The 24,261-nt window shown below is 42.4% G+C and overlaps 1 pseudogene; it reads left to right on the top strand.

Moving 5' to 3' along the window:
* Window positions 1-631: 631 nt before the first annotated feature.
* Window positions 632-24,261, top strand: part of LOC118581907 — a 30,100-nt pseudogene continuing 6,470 nt past the window's right edge.

Here is a 24,261-nt window from a genome sequence, read left to right as displayed (position 1 = left end):
CACTCTACAAACTGAACTACACCTCCAAACCATCAAAATTCTTGAGAGCAATAGCTTGGTTTTACATGAAACTGCCTTCATGGGATATCTTTCTGTATATCCACCAAAGTGACTTGCATGGCAGTTTCATGTGATGTTAAATACATTTTTTACAGCTAGATGTGGTGGTGGTGGTGGTGGTGGTGGTGGTGGTGGTGGTGGTGCACACCTTTAATCCCAGCACTAGGGAAGCAGAGGCAGGTGGATCTCTGAGTCTACAGAGTGAGTTTCAGGACAGCTAGGGCTACACAGAGAAACCCTGTCTCTTTAAAAAAAAAAATTAAGTGGTTGGGGATTTAGCTCAGTGTTAGAGTGCTTGCCTAGCAAGCACAAGGCCCTGAGTTCGGTCCCCAGCTCTGGAAAAAAAATTAGAATAGAAGCAATCACACAACAGAAGCAATCACATCAGATTTAAATTTAAATAGAACTGGAGTTCCAAGTAGGCAAAGACAGTGAAGTAAAGAAAACCACAACACTGGAGTAGAGTAAGCTACAACACTGGAGTGAAGTAATCCATGGCAGTGAGGAGTCAGGACAGTGGAGCAGAGGAAGCCTGACAGTGAGGAGTCAGGGCAGTGGAGCAGAGGAAGTCATGACAGTGAAGAGTCAGGGCAGTGGAGCAGAGGAAGCCATGACTGGAGTGAGGAGAGTCAGGGCAGTGGAGTAGAGGAAGCCTGACAGTGGAGTAGAATCAGCCCTATCACTACGAGCTATATGAGAAGCTGCCAACTCTCATGAACTTTATGGAATCATAAGTTCACAAGGGTTGGGGACTCTAGGACTTGCTTCTGAGTAGATTATTTCCTTTTAAAAGTTCAAATTATCTTTTTCCCAGAAATGAAACTTTTTTTTCCAGAACTTTCTACTGCAAACTAATTGAGAGCCAAATTACTAAAGTGGACTTTGAAATGATTTTAGGACCATAATACTTAGGCCACGATGTCTCATAAAGATTAAAGTCCAGGTCCCTTGTTTTGAAGATTCATAAATATTCATTCACTGATTTTAAAAGTATTTTATGCATGCTTAATATATAAAGACACTATGCTGAGTACAGAGGATCCAACAGTGAAGGAGGCAAACAGATAAATTGGTAGGGGGACAGACCAGGGTCCTGGGAGAACACAGAGGAGGAGAATCTAAACAAGGAAATCAAACCTAGAGATAATGTGACTTGCACAGACGACACCTTTATTTGGGTGTATGCTTAGCTCTGGCCCACAGAGTCTATGACAAGACCAACCTGAATGTACCTAATCTCACCAGGTCTCAGAACCCAAGCAGGGCCAGGTCTGGTTAGTATTTGGATAGGAAGAGCCTCCATACAAAAAGCCCTTTTTCAAAACCAGTGTGGTTTTTTAATTTGGCAAATCACACATAGTTTTCTCCTAACTAACACTTAGATTAGTCCAGAGATTTTTAGTTTCAAGATTTCCCAATGATTGTAAATATCTAATGATGTTTATTTTCTAAAATTAAATCCTTAGTTTGGTGGTCAAAGCCTTCATTTACTTTTATAAGCCCTAGATTTGGGGTATTCTGTTCTGGCCACACTGAAACAACGATGACTTCTTAGGCAGTTTAGACATTCCCAAAGGAATGAAGACTCTCTTTCTCTTGACACTCTTCTGGTTTCTGACTGCCTTAATATAGTGAGGCTTCTATCACTTTAGCCTTCCCCTTTATTCCATGAAGATAGAGTTCCAAGGACATAGAAAATGTATTCAGTCCTCTTATGGAATATATATACTGAGTGCATGACTTTAGATGTCATTAAATAGGACCATATATTAACAGTACCTTCCTTCATAATAATAGTATGAGAACTTAGAAAGAAAAGCCATATAAACACTTGTTAGGAAACAGTACAGCCCATATTCTTCTCCCATTCTCTACCCATCTAATTATTTGGGGGCATTCCTTTTATCTCACCTACTCAGTGCTATTAACATATGTTCGTTTTTGTTTTTGTTTTTGTTTTTTCTCAGCATCATTGTCAGGTAGCAAATGTAGGAACCATGCTTTATTTTAAAATAATTTTATTTATTCTTTGATATGCTCACACATGTATTCAATATATCTTCAACATATCTACTTCACATCCCACTTACTCTTCCAGACCCCTCCCCCTAATACATCCCTCTCTCGCTTCACATTCTCTTCATGTATACATAAATAGAGATAGTTATAAATTCTTCTATGTATAAATAACACCAAGTCCAGTTAGTGCTACCTACATTCACATGGTTGTGGAGCCATCCACTGGGGTATTAGCAACTTCCCAGTGGCCAAACCCTCAAAGAAACTTAACTCTATACTCCCCAACACATTAAACTACCAATAGCTCCTAAACCAGGAATAAGGCCATACAAGGCCCTGTGCCATCCCATGCTGTAATGTTGACTGGCTTGATCTTATACAGTTCTTGTGCAGATAACCACAGCTGCTGTGAGTTCATAAGAGAAACAGCCATGTCATGTCCAGAGGACAGCATTTCACAGCTCTTCTCCCCATTCTTAAGGCTCACACATTCTTTCCATCTCCTCTGCCACCGTGTACCTTGAGCCAGTGTGGGTAGAGGGTGGGGGATAGGGAATGATAGAGATGTTCCATTTAGAGCTGAGCATTTAACAATGATTTATTTACACGCCTTTGGTAACCATGAGTCTCTGTTCTGTTACTCACTTCAAAAAGAGGCTTCTCTGGCCAAGGTTAACAGTAGCACTAATCTATGGGTATAGAAACATAACTGTTTAGAAAATAGTTTGATAATATGGCCATTTAGCAAAATGAAGGAAGTAATAAGTTCTCTCTTAGGGCCTATGACCTCTCTAGCTGTAGGCTTTTGGTCAAGTTAACAGAATCAGCCATGAATTTTCTCCTGTAGAGCTGGCCTTAAATCCAATCAGAAAGGTGTTTGTTACCCCCAACAGTCATGCCACTATTTCACCAATGGGAAAATCTTACTTGGCAGGTTAATACTATAATATTCAGGGTCAACAATAGATCATCATTGATGTCTTTTTTCATCTGTGCACCTTATAGCAATATGAAATCTAAGGGACCATGATTTTGTTCATCTATGAATGACCTATAATACCTAATACACCAATAGGCATATAGCAGATGTCAGTCAAATTTTCTAAAGTACAAATGAAGACTAAAAGAGATGATGCATTGAAGTCCAGCAAAGGTGCATCTGTACTTACATCCACAAGGAAGACTGACTTAGCAATATGGAAATAGCTCTCAAATAAAATGGCAACATTTTTTGAGCCAATTTTCATATAAAAGATTTGTCCATATTTCGTCCCTAAATATTTTCTTCTCTTTGGGAGGGAGCAGATAATTGCATATTAATCTAGTTAAGACCTAGTAAAGAATAGACTCATTGAGTTCAAACAGATGAATTGTGTGTAAATGTGACAACAAAGAGTTGTTTTTAGGTCTCTTTCTGTGGTTGGTCACTTTAATTTCTCAGGAATTTTCTAGAAAGTCAAGATGAGGCCGAGAGAATGCAGATAAGATTATTCTAGAATGTTTAATCTTATTACTTAGAGAAATCAGAGGCTTTGCTGATCTCCTTCATTTTGATTCAAAAGAAATTGTCTTAAAGCTGACCTCTACACAAAGACAAGGTCTCAACAAGCAGCTGGGTGTGTCTTGCCTTATTCTGCCTTATAAACATTAGGATTCTGCCAACTGTAGTACAGACTGTCTCAAAATAAGTCCATAGAAGCCTACTTTTCCAAATACTGGACTATTTAAATCTGTAGCTGAGATTCACTTTCATTATGAAGCCACATGCCTATCCAGCTTTTCCAAATGTGAGAAGAAAAAAAGTTTTACATTTAAACTATATAAATATACGTAAGTATATAAAATATATTTGCCCTATTTTGAGAACACACACACACACACACACACACACACACACACACACACACACACACACATTCTCCCACTCTTCAGGTTTATAGTTGAAATAACACTTGGAAGAGTGCCTTAAACAAAGTGGTTATTTCATAGATACTTTTGAATGCATATTGAATGAATAAAATCTGGTTATCTGGTTCAAAGAGCCAGTTTGTAGAATGTGTTTGTGACTGGCAATAATACTGTTCCTTTTCTCTCCAGAAGGCACTATACTACCTTTTAAAGGCAGCAAAGGCTGGGAGCGCAAATGCCATGGCATTTATAGGAAAGATACATTCTAGTTCATCAGTACTTGATATTTCCTTAAAAGCTAAGAAACACGGGAACTAGGGGATGTCTTGATTCATAAAGTGGCCTGCTGTCAAGCATAACGACCTGGGCTTCAATCTCCACTATCCCTCCCCCACCCAAAATAAGCCTATCATGGTTATGCAGGTCTGTAACCTCAGTTCTGAATAGGTAGAGGCAGGCAGATCTTTGGAGCTCATTGGCCAGGTAGTCTAGCTGAATCAGTGAGTCTCGGGCTTAGTGAGAGACCCTGCCTAAAAATGTAAGGTAGAAGGGCCAGTAAGATTGCTCAGCAGGTAAGACATCTGCTGGGAAATTCTGGTGATCTGAATTCAATCATCAGAAACCACGTGAAAGTGGAATAAAAGAATCAACTTAACAAAACTGTCCTGCTGTGGCATGCATGCTAGCAATATGGCCGCCCCAACACACATACATGCACACATGCACATGCAAAATGTAGCCCTGACTGGCCTGAAGCTTGCTACATAAACCAAGTGCTGGCCTCAGACTCACAGAGATCCATCTCCCTAAGCCCCTTGAGTGCTGAGATTAAAGGCATATACCACTACTCCTGGCAAAAAAAATAATAATAACAATAATTAATTATATAAGGTAGAGATCCATCAAGGAAGACATTCAATGTGATTTCTGGACCTACACATGCATATCACTCATACACACACACACACACACACACACACACACACACCTAAGAAATGGACTTGAGATGTAGTTGAGTGGCAAAGTGTTTTCCTAGTATGTACAAGGACCAATCAATCACTAGCACTGCAAATAAATAAATAAAACACATACACACAGATGCACGTGCATGCATGTGTGCACATACTCTAAGAATTGACGAGTGCAGCTAGTTGAATGCAGGGTAAGGTGTGAGCACACTTGAAGACCCCTTTTATACCAGCAGTTGAAGAGGCACTCAGCTGCAGCCAGTGGGTGGTACTCTGGAGATGACAGGAAGAAGCCTATTAGTATCTCAGCCTTTATCTGAGGCACTCACAGAACCTTGCAATACACTTGGCCTGAACTTCTCTGCAGAGAGTAGCTATGAGACCCAACAGGTAACAGGCTAGATGTCATCAGAGACTGGTACAGATCCTGGAATGAGAAACAGTTCTACACCAACCAAAGTCAAAATCGGTCCTTATGCCTCCTGGGAGGGGCTATTCTCTCCCATAAAGACACTGCCTTCTCCACTCCACAGGCTGCTTTGGCTCCCTGTAGCTGATTTGCATTAGTTACCATGGGAATGAGTACCCTGCTTCTAGAAATGCTACAGACTGTAATTTAGATGCAAGAAATATGAGAAAACATAAATAGGGTCCATTTGTCCTGGGGCAACATCACTCTAGTATGTGTGTAGTAGGTGACATTGGTTTCTTCTGCTTTCTTACTTGACATAAAACTAAGATAATGGGTACTACTTTAAAATGTATAATTCAGTGATATTTATTGTACTCACAATGCTCTGGCGATCATTATTGCTGTTTAGTTTTTAAATAAGTGCATCACTTTTAAATGATTTTCCTATTGATATCCTCTTTTTATCCATAGATGTACTTAGAGGGAAATACTGCTGCACCACAAAATAATGCCACTGCCTTCAAATACTTCTCCATGGCGGCCAGCAAGGTACACTCTCAGCCCACCACCTTGAACATATAAGATAACTGGCTTCTATTTCAAGCAGACTGATGCCCAAGAATTGACTTCAAAATCCTAAGCCCCTACGATAAGTGTATAAAGTGAGGACATGACCACTCCAAGATCCGGTTGAGGGGAAAGTTTTTACTGTAGATATGAGGGAGAGTACAGCCAGAGGCATCTGGAAGAGTCCAGAGCAGACATGGAGGAGGGGAGAGCAAGCGAGCGAGCGAGGAGAACCTAGAAAGAGACCAAAGACAGGAAGACAAAAGGAGATCAAGAGAGCAAGCATGTGGCCAGAATGGCAGGGTTATATGGGAATGAGAAGCGGTGGGGAGGGAAGCCATGAGCTGGAGAAGTTTAGGGTAGGGGTGGGGTGAGAAGAGCTGGGAGGAGTCAGGGTGCCAGCATGGACTCTGCAATGGGTATTTGCAATAAACTGAGAGAACCTAATACACTCCCTTTGGTATACTATTAGGCACCACGGGTAGCCATTGGTCCAGAGTTTCTTTTGGACCTGACAATAAGCCTAAGAAAGGACTTTCGTGTCCTAGAGGAGTATATCATCAGCAATAAAGTACTGAGGTGGAGCATGGAGGGATATGGCCTGTCTTCTGTCTTTTGGTAAATGAAAAGGGCAGTGACTCAGCCACCCTTGCTGGAGCCAGCAGGAAGCTAGACAGAAATGCAGCTTCCCTCTCCCCTGAGCAGTAGAGGAAGCCATGTCTTGGGAACAGGAAATGTAGGGTAGGAGTGGAGAGGACACACTAATCACTAACTGCAGTAAGGTTAAGACAAATGTAGTCACCATCCAGCTTTCCTCGGGGACAGTTTATCTAAAGGCTAGAGCCCCAGCAGCCCATGTGGAAGGTTGCTGGGGCAGTGGCCAAGGAAAGGTGATGAAGAACACGATTCTCTGGCTTGAGCATCATTCCTGCAACTTTCTCCAAGTGTGGACATGATAAGTTATGTAACTTTTCTGTGCCTCACTTTCCCTATCAGTAAGTTCAGAATATAAGATTTGCCTGATGTTGTCCTATTACAAACCATGAAAGCATTGCCTGGCATATAACAGTTGCTGGACATTAACAGTTGTCTTTTGTAAGCTGGATCTAGTTAGGTAGAGTAAACCTCAAAGCATAGCCAAGGCAGAATAGCTTGCAGCTATGAGGGAATACAGAAAGGGTGTGACAGTTGACCCTCTGTATACCATGTTCCATATGCATGCATTCAACTAATCATAAATCCAAAAATTATAACAGAATGCGTACAGACATTTTCTTGCCATTTCTTATTCTCTAAACAGTATAAAAACCATTTACATCACCTTGAGGTTGTATTTGTTGTGTTATATAGAGATGATTCAAAGTATAGGGATGTGCATAGGCTACATGCAATAGTCTGTGATCACATGTGAGAGGTCCAGAATCTGAGGACTTTAGTGTCTTTGAAGGTCCTGAAGCTCATCTCTTCCCACCCCAGTACCTGAGGACATCCATGATCTATCTCCTGCTGCCGAACATGGCTTTAATCATAGCATTCAGGAAGTAAAGGCAGGCAGATCACTGTGAATTCAAGACCATACAGGGCTACGTAATGAGACCCTATGTCAAAGGGAAAGAAAAAAAAAAAAAACTAAACAAAACCCAAGAAAATATCTTTGCTGTAGGCTCAGTGAAGCTGGTGTCTGTTGGAGCAAACTCAGTAGGCTACCCAGAATCCCTTTTCTATACAAAGAAAGACCTCATCCCACACCCATTGGCCTAGTCTTGGGAAATGCTCAGATTAACTCTCTGGCACCCACAATAGGAAGCATTTTTTTTTTCCTGTCTTATGATTTTATTCTATAAACTGGCAAAACCAAGAAGCATTTGGATCAAGAATATTTTCAACTGTTCTCTGTTTTTACAAGCTGTACACTGCCTTAGGAGCCTGTTTAGGAATGACAAGCAGCCCGTGGCTGCTGCTCTTGTGGTAAATTGACTGAGAGGCTGGTCCTTGGCACCTCTCCCTTGTAATTTGTATGAAATCACTGCTCAAGGAGACAGTTACCTGAAACACCACTAGATTAGGGAGACAAGGGAGGGCAGGCTTAAAGGAGGTAACTGAGGACAATCTTTTATAATCTGGCAAATAATATGGACTTGTCACCCTGAAGGAATAATGCCAGGAAGCTGGGCATAAATTAACTCTGCTCCCCAAATGCTAAAGGATTTGTAACCAGCAGTGACCAGGCTAGTTATACTTTAACCTTAGCATTCTTCTTTATGAAGGAAGTCTAAAACTATACTGAAGGTAATTCTTCTCGATAGCATTAGGTGATCACAACCATACTCCATAGCTTTTGCCCGAACAACTTGTTAGAGTTCTCGTACATGTTTTTGTTTTGCAACTTAAAAATAAAATAATGTTCTTGGTATTTAGCTATAGCTCAGTCAGTAGACTGCTTGTCTGATGTGCACAAAATCCTGGGTTTGATCTTTACATTGAATAAAGCAGATGTGGTGTTACATGCCTATGATCCTAGCACTCCAGAGGTGGAAGCAGGAGAATCAGGAGTTACATATCAAGTTCAAGGCTAACCTGAGCAACCTGTCTCCAAAATAAGGGGGGGGGGGTGGGGAGGGGGTACTATTTAATTTGCTTTAAAGTTCTGTCAGTACCAGGACATAAAAGTACCGTTCACAAACTCCTTTGTCTCAGTTCTCTCACACAGGACACACCAGGCCCCACCCTGTCTTCATACATTTATCACACCCTTCTGTCCTGTAGTCCTCATTCTAAGTTCTACTCATCCTGAGCAGGGCTCGATCCTTGTTCCCTCCACTAAGCCTCCCTACATCCTCTTGCTCACAAAACTCTTTCTTTTGGATTAGTGTTGTATTCTCTACTCTAGCATCTAGAGCTTTCTGCCCTCTGGCTTCTTTTCTACGGTCTGGAATCTATGTCCCCTCAACTTGAGGAGGACAAGGTCCTAGCCTCTTGCTAAGGCTCATTAAATGTCAGCTAAATGACCATCTGCTCCCGAGGTTCATGTCCCTTAACTAATCAAGGACACTAAGCCCTAACATGGAAGTTGTGTACTGGGAAGATGGCTACACATATGTTTTGGTCAGCCCACAAAGTGCTTTTCAAATCAGTAAATGTCGCATCAAACCACAGAGAGTCAAATCTTTCTGTGGTTCATGATCGTGATAATCCATGTGAGATCTACCTCCCTTAAACCTTGTTACCATGTTGGCAAGTGAAAATATAATTTTGAATTTGCTTTTAAAATGGCAAGAGCTGAGCAGGATTACTGTCCTATGTGGTAACAACAGGAGCAGAGAACTAGCCAGCGGCTGCTGTCCCGAGACAAGGCAGGTCCCCTCTGGCTTGCCTCCCTCTCCTCTGTTCTACACTTGTCCCAGTCAAGTCACCTCAGGTAGGACTCAATGACAGAGCGAAGGATGCTTCCACCACATCCAGCTTGGCACACCAGCAAGTTTACTGGCTTACCTATAGAGCATGGGCAAGGGTGACTTAGAGCAGTGGTTCTCAAGCTTCCTAATGCTGTGACCCTTTAATATAGTTCCTCATGCTGTGCTGACCCCCAACCATAAAATCATTTCATTGCTACTTCAGAACTGTAATTTTGCTACTGTTATGAACCGTAATGTAAATATCTGATATGCCAGTTGGCCTTAGGTGACCCCTGTGAAAGGGTTGTTCAACTCCCAAAAGGGGTCATGACTTAGAGGTTGAGATCCACTGACTTAGAGGAACATGGATGACCCCAGAGCTGCCACCCCACTGGAAACCTCAGTGCAGCACAGACAATGGCTTCATCATAGCTGCATAAGCTATACACTCCAGGGAGACCCCAAACCACAAGATCTGCAAATGAAGCAGAATTCCATACATCAGAAAGAAGGGTGTCAAAGGAAACATCTGGAATCTCACAGAGTCTACTGACTCCTCCTTCTTCTATGATGAAACATCAATAGGCCCGATTGTGAGGGTCTCTTGCAAGCAACCACAGCCATTCTGATGAAGGTAACGGCTGTCACACTCAGAGGGCAGCATCCTACCACGACTCCTTACGTCACCAGCACAGAGCATGGAGAAGTCAGAGTGGGCCACTCCGTGCTAAGATTCTAAATAGGTGCTCTGGGCTCACCACCATTGAGTTACCAGTGAGAGAAAGCAAGTTTGCTCTGGCTGTTACAGTCCTTTCCCTTTGTCCTTCCTCTCTTTCCCTGCCCTCTCATTTTTTTTTAACGTTTAAATGACGCTTCTTAGATAATAGACTCACTCGACTTTGCCACATCCATCACAATAGGTCTTATTGTTTCCAGAGCAGAGTAATGGTGACCACTAGAAACCACAGGTGGATGGAAGAGAGAAAAAAGGGCTGGGATGTAGCCCAGTTACAGAATGTTTGTGTGGTTCCAGGCCTCAGGATTAATGCCCAACACAAAACAAACAGGGAGGGCTTTTATGCCATGTAGTTAATATTGATGGAATATCCAAAGGACTTTTTTATAATATTCAGTCCTTTGAAATGCACAGGCTCAAAGCTGGGATTCTTGAGATGGTATTTAAAATATGCCTTCTCTCCTTCTGTGCTTCTCCCAGGACATGGGGGCGTGCTCTGGCTGCATCCACAGAACTAAATTTAGGTTGTGAGGAGACACTGGAGAGCTTTTTATCAGAATTAACTTCCTGAGGAAACTGTTAGCCTATAAAACAGATCGATGAACAGATCTGCTGAACAAAGGCCAAGTGGCCAAGCTCTGGCTTCTTACACAGCCACCAGAGGGCAAAAGACATGAGGGGAGAGAAGAAAAGATGGAACTGTGTTGGAAAGTCACTGTGTGTGTGTGTGCATGCATGCGTGCATGCATGTGTATGCATCCCACAACATATGGAGATCAGAGAACCACTTTCAGGAAACTATGGCTTCCACAGGTCCCAGGGCTATGACTCAGGTTGTTGTACTTGCACACCAAAGAGCTTTACCATGAGCCATATGGCCTGTCATTTTAAGGCTCACCCTTCACCTAGTACTGATACACTAAATATCGATATACCAGAACATGTGCTCATGGAGCACTGCCTTCCCCATATTGACAGCACCCCATTTTTAGAGTTCTAAGTATAAATTAGAAAAAGAAATAGTAATTTAGCATCAGGCAGATATTTGTCATGTCATGAGCAGTTGAATTTGAATAAACATACACCACATAACAGAATATATGCAAATAATAATAAATTATTAACTGTTAGCAGTGGTTGCACTGAAATACAATGTCCTGAAATGTTATTTGGCTATTGATGTCAACTCCCTTTGGACAAATTAGGTAACAATCATTTGAATAGACCTTCCCATTCTAGAAAATGAATCCATCATTCAAGTCTCGGCTCAAATGTCACTACCATGGTACCTTGATTCTCCCATGTTCCTAGACTCAACCAAACAGTCAAGTACCCCCCTTTTTATCTGTCCACAACATTCTCAACTTATTTTACTTCAAGACTCACTACATTCAGCATGACTACGGAATAAGACTCACATAACGGGGCTTGGCGGTGTTGGCCTATAATCCTAGCACTTGGGACACTGAAGCAGGATGATTGTAGGTTTGAGTACAGCCTGGGCTATTTGGTAAGAACTCTAAAACAAACAAAACCAACTGAAATGAGGGAAAGGAAGGAAGGAAGGAAGGAAGGAAGGAAGGAAGGAAGGAAGGAAGGAAGGGTGACCCACTTCTTTGATATGGCTCGGAACCCAAGAGTCCATGACCCCCAAGACAGAGTTTACCTTTACTCTGCCCAGTCCCTCTTATGGAATCACCCACAAAGCAAACACTAAGTGCTCAATGAAAGAATGAAATAAAAACCTGACTTCCATTTCCTTCTGTTTTGTTCTTCTAGTCAGAGGGGTGACTAAAGGTAGGTGTGAAAGGGCCTAGAGAGGCCGAATGACTTGCCATCCTCCTCAATGATGGCCTTGGCCATTTCTTACTGGGTGCATTTGAAATACTTGAATTGATTTTGCAGTAATTTTCCTTATCACAGATTTTTACAATTCTTCTAGGGCAATGCAATTGGTCTTCATGGACTTGGTCTCCTTACTTTCATGAAAAAGGTGTTCCTGTGGTAAGTTCAATAACCTTGCCATCCCTTCAACATATTTCTAGCATTTTTGCAGTTTTAACATTAATGATTGTGCATTCATGTACAGGAATTCGTTTTTATTGTTTGATTAGACAAACTAGTATATCTGACAGAGAATGAAATGATTCAGTAAAATCTTTGCCAAAGAGACAGAGGAACAAACCTGTGACGAGAACAGCATCCACGTTGTGTCTGAGACTCACAGGGTCAAACCAGCTTTCGAAACAGCTGCCTCCTGAAGATTTGACTGATAGAGAAATTTATCTTCTTAGCTTAATATGTCTTTTGAGTGACCTTCCCTCATCTAAAAAAAAAACCAACTACCAATATAGAAAAATACAATTTATAATGAAATAACATAATGATTTCTTTAGGAATCTAATATAATAATGAAAATGTATTATATTTCTGGTGCTATTTTAACTAGCCTATAGGACACTGACAGTACTCTTAAGCTGGAAAGTGGTTGTTACCATGGAGTTATGCATATAACTTTGAGTAGTAAGTGTAATTATCTTGAAGAATTATTGTGAAGCACTTAAATACTTCCAGAAAGCTGCAGAGAAGGGCTGGCCTAATGCACAGTTCCAGCTAGGCTACATGTGCTACTGTAGGTACCACAAATATGGCTACTTTACTTAGAAGGATGGATGCATTAGTAAATCTTCTCATAGAACAAGCATCAAATGGTTGCTGTGAGTGGCTTGCAAAGAACATTAAGGCATCAGTTTAAAGAGAGCTTTAATGAAACCTAAAGACTTGGACATTAGTTGAAAGGCTGAGGAGATACAGAGGCAGGATGCCCACCTTTGACTAAGTTAACTTTGAGGTTCGAGGGCTAGAGAGATGGCTCAGTGTTAAGAGCATGGGCTACTCTTCCAGAGAACCTGGATTCAATTCCCAGCACCCACATGGCAGCACACACCTGTCATAACTCCAGTTCCAGGGGATCTGACACCTCCACATCAATGCACATAAAATTATATCTATATAACTTTGAGGTTCTTGTGATAGCAGCATACATACACATGCAGAAGTAACGATGGCACTCACAAGAGAGGTCAAGGCTGAGGAGAAAGATCTGACACATAAACGTATAGGTGTAAGTTGAGAGTAGTTGAGCTTGCAAAGGGAAAAGAAAGACTGTGAGAAAAAGGAGATATGGCTATGCTCATAAATCTGGTGATCCCTTTTGGCATCTTGAAAGGATAAGCCAAAAAAGCATGGCTGTCAAAAAGAACAAAATCCTGGAAGGGGAGAAGGGTTGACAGGGATCCAAAAGGGCAAAAAGACAGAACTTTGCAGATACTGTGTACATTTTACTGATAATGTAGCACAAAGTCTCATGGTAGAGTAGTGGAGGTGGAGGAAGAGAGTTGGGGGAAGGGCAGAAAGAAGAGGAGGAGGAAGTGAAAAGGCAGGAGGGAGAGGAGAGAAGGAAGAGAGGGGAATGAGGAGGGAAGGAAAGAAAAATGATTCAGTACCCTTATTGCTTGGTCAATATGGAGAATCTTGGTGAGATTATTGTATTTATTGGAATGAGGACCGGTTGGCAGTGGGTTAGGGTGTGAATGCAAGATGAGAAAGAAGAAAAATATTATTTCCAAAATGTATCTCTAAGAGAGAAAAGGAACTGAAGGGAACAACATACAAGAAGGAATTTTTAAAACATGATGAGGGACATGAACATAATTATAATTGATAAGAGGAGGTTCTGGGAAAAGTTGGTGGCATTAAGATAGGATTGATCCCAGGTAGGTGGAGGCCTCAGCGTCTTGATAGAGAAGTGGGATTTCTCATCTTGCAGCACTGGAAGGCAAGTGAAAATACAGGTACATAAACTTGGGGTAGGATGGTGAGGAGGAGGGACAAGTGAGGGAAGATAAGGTGGAGCCGCCCTCAGGTAGCTCACAGGCAAAAAATACTGCCTTCTTAGAGCAAAAGCAAGGAAGTCCAGGGAAGGGGCCTCAGACAGTGATGGACATTGATTGAAAGAGTGAGTGGTCAGGACAAATCGCAGACATCTGAACATGCCTTCATCAAGTCCATCATGGCAGAGATGGAGCCTGGACAACAGCCAACTCTCTCAAGTAGATCTCATCTAGTCAAGAAGTCTGCTGACATTTGCCACTGTGGTCCAGCTCTAGAGGGCCTGTTTTGTATTATATGTTTGACATCGTGTTCTCCTAATTCACTCCAAGCCCTCAGTTTAGATCTGTCCTATTGCTGGAGTGTCTAGGAAAAAGTAATAGTAATGGCTTTACATGTTCCAGGTCATTGTACTCTCTCAACTTATGGGAATCCCACAGCTTACAGCTAAGCAGACTGAGTCATACCAAGGCCACACATCTTATCCAAGACTACACAGACAGGCTGAGACTCAATTCCAAGTGACCTGTCACCAGAAGTTTTGCTCTTTTTAATTTTTTTCAAGTTTTATTTATTTACTTATCAGTTTAGACATAGAGTCTCACTATGTAGTCTGAGCTGCCTTAGACTCATTGGCCCTCGTTCCGTAGTCTCCAGAGTGTTGTGATTTCAGGTGTGTGCCACCATGCCAGGCTGAGTCACAGCTCCAGCTTAATTCTTGTGTGGCACTGCTGTTGAAAGCCAAAAACCTTTGGGGCTGGAAGGGAATGTAAAGCTGATCCAGGGAAGGTCCTTCTTTTTTGCAAGTAAAGTCCCTACATGGAAATGACTCAGAAAGAGGCTAATAACAGTAACAAGAGAACTGCGCCAAGAACCTCTCCTGTTAGAGATCTACTGACTGCCCAGCACCAAATGCCTCTGCCTTTCCTTCCTCCAATCATGAGCTCAGACAGGGCTGTTCTTCTTGGACCTGGAATTTGCCTGTTTTGTGTTTGTGGCTGGATAAGATCTACATGTATGTAGTGTGTGTGTGTGTGTGTGTGTGTGTGTGTGTGTGTGTGTGTGTGTGTGTGTGTTAGAGACAGAGACAGAGACAGAGTGATGGTACGATCACAGAGAAACTCCCATAAGCACACACTTCGTAGTCTCCTTATGCATATGAAACTGAACAGTCCTTCTTTCTTAATTTTCTGACTGGGTTAAAATCATAGAGTAACTCGGCCACTTGTCCCAAAAATAGTGAACCTAAAGTAGTTTTACTTACAGTTCTTGGTCTTTTCCCATCCTGTTTAGACTTGTGGGTATCACTATGACCATTATATCCAGAGAACATTTTTTAAGTGAGTGACTTAAAGGAATTTTAATTTGCAGCTGGCTCTGGAGTATGGAAGGATTATAAACTCGTCTTCAAATATTGTTGCTTGGCCTCTTAGAGTGGGCAGCCTCTCGCCGTCTATTACCTAGCCGAGATGCACGCATCTGGAACAGGGGTGCTAAGATCATGCAGAACAGCCGTGGAGGTAAACCCGGGGTTCTTTACAGCTCTTCCATTAGTCACACGGAGTAGGGCGTTGTCTTTGTTTTAGCCCTCTTTTCTCGCAGTTGGCAATGAACACCACCACCTGACAGAAGGGAAAAACAGGAGCGTGACTTAAATTGGCAGAGAGAAGGAGAACAATGACCCCTTCCTCTCTAGAGTTTGGCTCCTCAGCACAGTCAGAGTTAGCCCCTGGATTCAGTTTAGAAGCTCTATTTCAGCCTTCAGTCAAACCACCAGAGCAACCTGGCACTCCCAGTGAGACTGGGAGTCACTACTTGGGAAAGGCAGGCTTGATTTAGCCTAGAAAATATAGCCCACTCCTTCCCAGAAAACAGGTCTTTAGATTTTTGATGATTCGGGTGACAATTGAGAAAGTGGGTTCTTTCAGCCTGAGCCAGTAATGTACTTTTCAAAAGAATGCTTTTAGGACCGTAATGCCCTTCATTGATTTATTAAATATGTCCGCTGCACCAGTATAAATACCTCTACGTTGCAATCTGGTCCCTCTGAAACTCATCTCTAAAGCTGCCAGCTAATAATCTATCTTTAGATTTGTTCCTTTGCCAACTTCCTAATGAATTATGTATGGCTAACCTCTTTTGGTTACATAAGGGCTATTCAGCTAAGTTGACATTTGTCCCCATGGAACTCTGCACACCTCCCATTATGTCACCTATACCCTCAGGCACTGACTTTCCCTTCCTTCTCATTTCCACACCAGCTGTAGCCTCTTCCATGCAGAGCATCAGTGCCTGTAAAATGACACTATCATCAGCAAAGCCCTCCAAACTGATATTCTTATCCATCAGATAGCCTCCAAGCCAGGAAAGTTTATTACACAAATTAAAAGGAGCCAGAGAGCAATTTGCTAAAGACAAAACTACCCTGAGAATCTGTGTGCCTATAGATGTATTAATTCTTCACTCTAAATAATTTTCAAAAGCCAGGCAATCTTAGAAAAAGTTCTTGCCTGCTTAGCCAGCGGAAGCTGGGGATAAGGATCACAGATCACTGTGTGGGATGAAGCTAACAAGCCTGTTTGATCTCTCTTTCCATCTTCAGCTCTATAAAGGTGTCTGTGAACTAGGCCACTGGGCTGAGAAATTCTTGACAGCCTACTTTGCCTATAAGGATGGTGACGTAGACTCTTCTCTTATTCAGTATGCACTGCTTGCAGAAATGGGATACGAAGTAGCTCAAAGCAATTCAGCATTCATTTTGGAATCTAGTAAGATACAATTTTCAAAATTCCCCAACCATACATATGCAAAAATGGCTTACTATGTCCTCATTTAAGCCTTTTTAATGGAATAGTTTTTTTTCTTTTTCTTTTAGAAAAGGCTAAAATTCTGGGAAAAGAGAAGATGTATCCAATGGCACTTCTACTATGGAACCGAGCCGCCATTCAAGGTATAAAACAGATCAAAATAGGCACATAATTGGACCATATCCATGACTATTCATCCGATATGCTTCAGTTGTGTTGTTGGGTACAGAGGCAGAGAGGTACCAGGGTGTCAAGCAGAGGGCACTTCAAATTATACTGCTGGTAGAGGTCATTTCTGAGAATTCATTTTCTTCATTAGTCTCAAAGTCCCTCAGTTTAGCAAGCCCTAGGAATTTGTCTCTGTCTCCATGGTACCAGAACTGTGGTTTGAAACATGATAATTTTACTCTAGAAACCAATTTTCTTCCTCCGGCTTTAGTCATTCATTTGCTGAGTTGTTTACTGAGCTAGCCTGAGATGGGACCTGTGTCTCCATGAGTCCATGGGCAAAATTAATTTTGTGCCGACTAATTATGTTTGACTTTCCTCTTCTAAAATGAGACACTGCTGTTGACAACACACTTCAGATCTTTACTTTCACCATCAATACGTTAAAATTAAAAAAAAAAAAAAAGAAAGAAAAAGTGGGAAGCTCCTTTCTCAGCATCCTCAAGGCCTTCCTACTCATTGGTTTCACGTGTGGTAAGGAATGCACACCTTCATTGCTCGGAACAGTGCTGCCAGGTGGCATTTGAATCACCGTGTCCCTTCCCATTCCCCCCCTAAAATTATAGTATTAAAACCAGAGAGGTGGTGCACAGCTGTCACGGTCGGCATTCGGATGTGTGAGGAGCTCCGGCAATGAGAGAGCAATTTGATTTCCAATTAGGTTTCCTGAAATCCTCTCCTGTTAAGGCTGAATCGTCCCTTTTAACGGAAGTAAGAGGATAAAAGATGATTCTCAGCTGATGCTAATAGGAAGCAGAGGGAAAACCCCCAGTGGTGCCTTCACAGCCCCAGCTGAGCTGGTTAGACAGCAGCAAGCCATCAATGCAGTTTTCGTGAGAAAGTCTGTGTTTTGTAAAATGCAATAAAGACCTTATTTGGAGTGAGAAAACAATGCCAGCAAACTCTCACCCATGGCAAATCAGCTCAGTTGCAACAAATGCACGTTTATTCCAAGCCCGGAAATGGTGTGGAAATTGGACCAAAGAAAAGCAAAGCTGAAAATGAGGAGACACTACTATTCCATAGAATATTATGCAAAGCATATCTGATCCCCAACATTTTCAGGAAAAAAAATGGGACTGACAGGAGTCATTCTTAGAACAAAGCATGTTTCTCTCCATGGTGTTTCTATTCCTAAATATTCCTAAAACACTAATGGCTCTCTGTGTTCCCTTCTTCCGTCCCGTAGGACTAGCGATTGAGAGTCACTGGTGGGGAGTTCTCTGAGGACTGCCCAGCCATGCTGTCCACAGCCAAAGGCTTCTCAGGCCCGACTGACGAGTGATGCAGACCCCACTGTCTTGACCTCCCTGCAGTCTGCTTTTGTCTGATCATTTTTCATCAGCCTCCAAACTCCTGCCAACTCCAAATCCAGCCCAGTTTCCCAGTCCTAACAGACGTGAGCTACCTGTTTGTAAAAGGCACAGGAGCAAGTGGCTCAGTTGGGGATTTCTCCGGATGTCATTCATTGACCTTCCACTTCCCACTGCCATCCACGTCAGTGAAACAGAACTAACGATACCTTGCCTACCCCCAGTTTAGAGAAGAGAATGAACCATCCTGTGTGAAAGGGCCTTGGAGTTAAACAGTATGTGGAATGATGTCATCTAGATCAGAAGGGGATTTGAGCAGCTGCTAAGGTTTCAATATGATCCCCGCTTTTATTCATAATTCCTCCTAGAAAACACCAAAACCCAAGAAAGGCCTTGTTTACAGAAAGTGTACATACAGATGACCCCACCTAGTGTGTTCACTAAGTCAGCTCTCCTACCTAGGGTGATTCAAAACAGGACTCTCTCTTAACAGCCACCTCCTCACCACAGTGAGACCATTTTCTCTTGCACCCCCAGAGACAGAATGGAGCATCTTCTCATGACAGGCGGCCAAGATGGCAGGAAAGAACAACATACTGTCCAGGGCCCAGCTTTTGGACGTCACCCAGAGGCTTTAGCTCCCCCCAGAACCCCCAGTGAACCTCTGTGCTGTGCACTTTCTTCACTATTCCGATAGCAGCTGTTGGGACCCCCCTTCCACACTAGAAATAGAGCCACAGGCTCTTCTCTCTGGCCCCTTTTCTGGTCTTTCCTGCCAGGGTCCCCTCGCAGGTGGCTCACTGTGATCAGACTGATCAACTTTCCTCACTGGAGGTCTTACAGATCTCTTCATTTGTTCCTCTGGTTGTTGTTTTGACAGAAAGCATCTCCATTAAAAACCAGAGGTGGGGGTGGGGCAGGGGTGGGGGTGGGGTGCAAATAAAAACCACAGAGAGAGAAAAAAAGAAAGAAACCAGGAGCTTCACTTGACCTCCACCAGGACTTTAGATTTAGCTGATGAGAGATCACTCTGTTCTGTCCTACTAATCTCTTCATTTAGCAATTAGAAAAAATCATCAAGTGTTTAGGGCAAACTTTGTTAATTTTGTCATCTCAGGCAAATTAATGAAGTGACTCTAATTTTCAAAAATAAGCATCCCAGCGAGTTCAGGCCCCAAACTTGTTACAAAGGTGTTAGGAGCATGGCATTTCTAGTGTTTATCATCACAGACTGTCCCATTTCTTCAGAGAGCATTTCCCAGTTCTTGTTACCCTAAATCTTCATGCAAACCAGTGAGAAAAAGGAGTCACTTGCAGAGGGTCTCTGAGAATATAAGAAGGTTGATGGAATCATGTTTGGTAAAATCTTGAATCCAAGGAATGAAAGTGAGGTATCCATCAACTCTTGTGGAGTCAGTGTGAAAATACGAGCCTCTGGTGCCCTCTTTTGTCTTTGGGAACATTCGCTGGAGCTGGACCTAAGGTCCTAAGCTCCTAAGGTAAGGCAGACAACTTATCCTAACAGCCTCACTGAGAAGCCCCTCAGTTCATTGGGCTGCTTGATAATAAACTCGGGGTCGGGACTCACTGCATCGCTGTAGGAAGATAGAACAACACCTCGTTTCTCAAATCCCTTCTCTGCCAGAGATGTGAACAGAGGAACGAATGGTTCCTCCAAAGTTCACCCTGGGAAACTAATGGGACGGGGGTGGGGGAGGGCTTCACTTACAGAACGTGAGTCAGGAGTTACTGACAGGACAGTGGGTGACCCCAAATCAGCCACGTTGGCAGGTTTTATCCAGCATGGACATTGGCTTCTCCATAGCTGAAAAGATGGACCCCTTCCCCTGAGCTTCCCAAGCCTGTATACTCTAGCGCCTCCCTGTGGCCACGTGCAAATAGGACAGACTTACAAAGGGCTGTGAGAAGCAGCTGGATAAGAAATTGAAGGCCCAATGAGCCTCCCCAACTCCTGCTGTGAGGGAGTATCAACAATACAAGCCCAGATGCAAGGATCGTCCGCCAGCAGACTCAGCTCACCTGATGAAGATGGTGGCTGTTTTGCTGGAAGGATAGTAAAATGAACTGAGGATAGGAACTTAAAAAACGCAAGCATTCAGCTGAAAAATTACTATGAGACTCTTTTGCAGTTTATATTTTTAAATTATTTCAGAAGCTTAACCATGAACAAAGCCTGTTTGTTGTCCATTCCTACTGGCTATTCCAAGTGTCTCTACTCTGGATCAGATCTGAATTTTTTATCATGTTGGTCTGTTGCAAAGGCTACGCGGTGCCTTCAATTCTGATGTTCTCCCATTACAGTTATACCAGAAATACCTCTGCCCACTAGATATTATAATCTCTGGCCTTTAGAACAATTTTGGAGGAATGTCTGCCTTGTTAGAGTACTTTTCCCAACATCCTTTGCATCCATGTGTCCCCCTCCTCAACAGCTTAAGTGAAAGGTGCCACTTGTGCTAAGGCGGTCAGTAAGTAAATGGAGCTTCTTCCTAGTCACTTTGCACCTTGTTGATGGAACACAACAGAAGCAGAGGCTCTGGAGAAATGCAGAACCACTTAATGGAAAGAGTCCCTTAATTACCAGTGAAGAAAATCCTCCACCACCCAGGAACATCCACATTTAAGTGTTGATTAAAAGTAAAAACAAACATTTCAGTATTATGTCCCTGAATTGGGGGGTGTATTTGTTACAAGTGTTAGCATTACCTTAAGGAATACTTAATTCATCTACCACTACTATGTTATTGTGGATAAAGTGTAACTCCTTCAAACTGCCACTTCCTTTACTGTCCCCCGAAGGCAATGCAGATAGACAAACACACAAACTGAAAATACCTTACTGGTATTATAAATCCTAGACTTCTTTCTTTAAATTTAGTGCCTTCTTTGACTTAACTGTTCTTGATAACAACAGCCTCATATACCATTTTCCTTCTAAATATATTCTAAGCAATATATCCCTCCCCCTCAACTCTTTCAATATATTCCCAGGTTTAAAAGATACCTACTTCTAGAATGCCATATTATGGCCTGGTTTTCATTCACTCATCTATATATTTACCAGGTGATTGTTCACATTATGAAGTAGTGGGCTTGGCTCTGGGGTCAGGGACAAAACAAAATAATCTTCAAAGAGATTGCAATGTCCTCTGGGAAAAGCATATCATCTGCTGGAAGAATATGTATAAAATATTATCAGTAGTTCCCACTTCACTGGAGGGTTATGGTGATTTTTTTTTCCTATTCAGTTCTATAATATCAGTTTCCCCTAATTTCTGAGAAATACAATCATAAGAAAATGAAAATAAATTACTCAAGCAACCACTTTTCTATTCTCATGGTCTATTTTAGTATAGGAAATCTTTGGTGATATTAAAATATTTGGGCCTGGAGAACCTGTATGTCATGCTTCCTTGTCAGAGAAGTCTGCCTCTTGGGCCTGTAAGAAGCCATTTTGAACATATGAGCACATTAAGCAGTACTGTGGCCCACCTGATATTTTAGTTAGAACATCCATCTTCTTTGAGAAGAGTCAGAGATTGGTTCACCTAACCTGAACCACTGACTTTAAAGTAAACTCTCATGTACAGAGGACAAGTTATGTCTAAGTTGATTAGGTATTCGATATGGACTAGTTTACTGAGTCCTGGATATCCTCAAAACAACATATATCAAAAAAAAAAAAAAAAGTGGTGTGAACCTTTTGCTAAGTAAATTCAAGGAATGAGGAGTCATTTCCAGAGTTTAGCAATGAAAATTCCTTTATTTGAGTTGCCCTTATAAGCTAGAAGCATGCAAAAATTTCTTTTTCTGGAATTTTAAAGGAAGATTTTTCATATCCCATCTCACCCCTCTCCGAACTTCAAAGTCTGTTGAACAAAGCATGTATGCCCATCTTACTTATAGGCACTTCTTGCCATTTTTAAACTCCAGATCACATAAATGAATGGAGACTCCTATGCCTCAAGAAATAAACTAATAATGATTAATTTAATTAATCATTAATTAAATTGATGATGATTAGTTTAAGAATCACAGACAGGTAATTCCAGCACTTGGGAGGTAAGAAGCAGAAAGATCAGGACTTCAAGGTCATCCTCAGCCTAGGCTACGAGAAATCCTATCTCAAAAATCAAAAACAAGGGCCAATGAGGTGGCTCAGTTGGTAAATGCACTTGCTGTGTCTGGCAACATGGAACTCACATTAAAATATAAGGCGATCCAACACCAGTTGTCATGACTCCACACATGCCTTCACACATGACACGTACCTTCACAAACACACAAATCATAATAATAATAAAACCAAAAAACAGTAAGTGAACACCTTGATTATTGACAAAAGCTGCCCAGCACCATGTCATTTGAGTTAATATGCCTTCCACATGTGGGCTGATACGGCTTTAGAAGGTGCACCCCACTGGCCTATGAACACACACACTGAATAGACTGGAATTAAAGACATAGACTACAGTTTACAATGTCTGTTTTCTCTCTTGCTAGGAAGATTTGTCCCAATATCTTGAATTTTAAGTACTTTAGGTGAGCATTTTTTTCCTTCCAACAAATTTATTTAGCAGACCTCGAAGCTTTAGAAGTCTTTGAGGAATGAGCCAGGTATGGTGGTACACACCTGTGATCCCGGCCTTCAGGAGGCTGCTGTCTGGGAAGATTGTGAGTTCAAGGCCAAGCGTGAGTCATACAGTAAGACCCTGCTTCGGTAGGGGGTCAGGGAGGGGGGGAAGGAATGCAGAGAAAGGAACAAAAGATCAGCAGGACACAGCCGAGGGGACGTCACACAAGGAAAGGGTTAGTGGAGGCCCGAGGGCTCACACGTCATTGAAGCCTAAACAAGACACCAGGGTCTGAGGATGCAGCTTGGTAGCCTAGCATGTATGAGGTGTTGAATTCAATCCCCAGAACCAAAAACAAAGTGAATTTCTGGGGAAAAAAGAAAAAACTCTCCATAATCCATAGATGCCCAACAAAACACAGTTCTGGGAAAGACACTTTAAAAGTAATACTCCCGAGCCAGGGAGACAGCTCAGTGGGTAAAGGAGCTGGCCACCAAGCCTGATCGCTGTAGCCAGAAGTTTCTCTGGTCCCGCCTTGCCCAGCAGTCCAGAGGAATCTCTCCCATCTGCAGGTCCCACAGCTGCTTATAAAATAATTACTGAGAGGTTTACATTAATTACAAACTGTATGGCCCATGGCTTCAGCTTCTTCCTAGCTAGCTCTTTCATCTTAACCCATTCCTATTAATCTACACGTTGCCACATGGCCGTGGCATTACCGGTCTGCTGGCATCTTGTTGCTCCTGGACTCCACCCTTCTTCCCTCACTATCTCTTTTGCATTTTCCCCACCTGGCTCCATCCTGCCCTGCCATAGGCCAACGCAGCTTTATTTACTATCCAATGGGAACCACACAAATTCACAGTGTACAGAAAGACATCTAGTTCAATGTGTGACACACATGTGGAAGGAGAGCTCTGGAAGTTGCCTCTAGCCTCCACTTGGGAACTATAGTATACACACATACACACACACATACACACACACACACACACACACACACACACACACATACACACACACCACACATACACACACACCACACATACACACACACACACACACACACACACACACACACACACACACACATGTCGTGCCCGCCTCGACCAGCAAGGATGACGCAACACTGGGATTCTTCTTCTTAATACAGTTTAATCAGGACCCTTTGGTTAGTTGCATTGTCTTTCTCTCTCTGTCCTGGGGCAAGCCTCTCCCAGCACCTAAGTAGGGCTGGGCTGCCAACCCCAGTCAGCCATGTGGGCACTGTCCACAGGTTCACGCATATGCCAGTGGCACACGAATCCAGCCTTAGCCAAATAAGGAGCTGTTTACCACAAAGAGTGTTTGCCATCGGGAAGG

This window comes from Onychomys torridus, chromosome 4 (assembly GCF_903995425.1).
Source record: "Onychomys torridus chromosome 4, mOncTor1.1, whole genome shotgun sequence".
Classification (NCBI taxonomy): domain Eukaryota; kingdom Metazoa; phylum Chordata; class Mammalia; order Rodentia; family Cricetidae; genus Onychomys; species Onychomys torridus.
Note: the sequence above shows the minus strand (reverse complement) of the source record. Positions and strands in the feature narration are given on the sequence as shown.